The sequence below is a fragment of the Chrysochloris asiatica genome, unplaced genomic scaffold, assembly GCF_000296735.1.
Source record: "Chrysochloris asiatica unplaced genomic scaffold, ChrAsi1.0 scaffold00224, whole genome shotgun sequence".
Classification (NCBI taxonomy): domain Eukaryota; kingdom Metazoa; phylum Chordata; class Mammalia; order Afrosoricida; family Chrysochloridae; genus Chrysochloris; species Chrysochloris asiatica.
The window spans coordinates 3,409,294-3,410,993 of NW_006408742.1; the positions used below are offsets into that span (position 1 = coordinate 3,409,294).

A 1,700-nucleotide genomic window follows, 5' to 3' on the forward strand; every position below is an offset into this window, starting at 1 on the left:
TTTTTTTTTTTTTTTTTTTAAAGTCAAATAGCTTTATTCACCCCCAACGGCCGGTCCTCCCCACCTCTAGGTAGGATGGGAGGGAGTTTGCTTCAGGACACATGAGGGGTATGGAAGGTCCAGTGCAAATTACAATACCTTGAGTCAGGTCCTGAGTGGGTGCCAGGAGTCTCCCTCCTTCCGTGTGGAGGAAGATAGGGGAAGGGGGCAGGCCTATGGGCTCTGTTCCTTGGCTGAACTGCGTGGCCATTTCCTGGACTGGTCTCAGTTTCTCAAAGGGGTAAGAGGGTCCCATCACCATCAGAACTCAAGTTTCCACACCCAGTGTGAAATAAATTTAAAAACTCAAGTGTCAATCTTCTCCCACTTTCACTCACTTTATAAAAACACGAGGTCATTGGAGCTTGGCCTTTTGGCCTTGAGGAGCTGCCCTGAGGGAGGGAGCCTCAGAATTGGCTGGGGCAGAGGTCATCCAGACTGTGGTCCTGAGCATGGCCCTGTGGCCCTCAGCCAGGGTGAACACGGGGTATCTCTCTGTGGCTGAGAAGGAGCTGAGAACCCCTGTCAGCTCAGAGTAGAGCGTCTCAGATTCCTTCCTGTCTTCAGCATAAAAGCCCACGGTACAGCTCGGGTCCATCTTGGCGAAGGCCATTTTGAGGGTTGAGGTGCAATGGAAGGACTCCAGGGGGACATCAGCTTGGCTGACATCCACACTGGGCTGGCAGTAGTGTGGGTCCAGGTAGAGGAGTAAGTTGTCCTGGTAGCCGATGAAGTACAGCGAGTGCCATGGCTGTACTTCATAAGCCAGGCACAACTCTGAATGCAGGAGCTCCTTTACACAGGGCACATACATGGGATTGAGAGTCTCACCACCTAGACACATGGGGCACCAGGGTAACCACAGACTTCCACCGGGCTGTGGGATCTGGCCTGGTCACTGGGCATGTCACATCTGCCTTGTACACTGTGTAGTCCTGAGAAACATCAGCTGAAACAAGGTTAATGGCAAATTGCAGAACAGATTATCAATTGCTCAGACTGAAGATGAAAAACAAAACAAAACAAGTCTATAAGAACCAAAATATGACCTTGAATATATTCCATCTGAATTTAGAGACCATTTCAAGAACAGATTGGGAAGCTATCCCAATTAGTAACTCCAGGCCAGAGGTCAGCAAACTAGAGCCCACAGACCAAATATGGCCTGTTGTTTTGCTGTTGTTGTTGACTTTGTTTTGTTTTGCCGGTTTTGTTGTATTTGTCTATTTGTGTTGCAAATAACCACTTATTACAACATAGTTACAGTCAATTGTTTTCACAGTAGCTATGGATGCCTTTTGACAATAATAATATAATTAAGTTGGTACCATTGTATGGCAGTCAAAGCCTAAAGTACTATCTGGACCCTTACCAAAAAAAAAAAAAAAAATGCCAACCACTTGTCGAAGCAGTAAACATCAAAAGAAGACAAAGTCAAATATGCAAATTTTGAAATGTGCAAAGACCTAGAACACCAAAAGGGAAGACCATACTCAGCATTTCTCAAGCTGAGTGAACTAAAGAAAAAGTTCTAACCTTGATTTGTGGAATTGAAGGATACTATGGTAGCACAGTGGTTACAAATCGGGCTGCAAACCGCAAGGTCAGCAGTTCGAAACTACCAGCTGTTCCATGGGAGACAGATGAGGCTTTCTGCTCCC

General features: G+C 46.3%; 1 pseudogene; it reads right to left on the reverse strand.

Moving 5' to 3' along the window:
- Positions 1-378: 378 nt before the first annotated feature.
- The window catches only part of LOC102835763, a 197,855-nt pseudogene continuing 196,533 nt past the window's right edge, over positions 379-1,700 (reverse strand).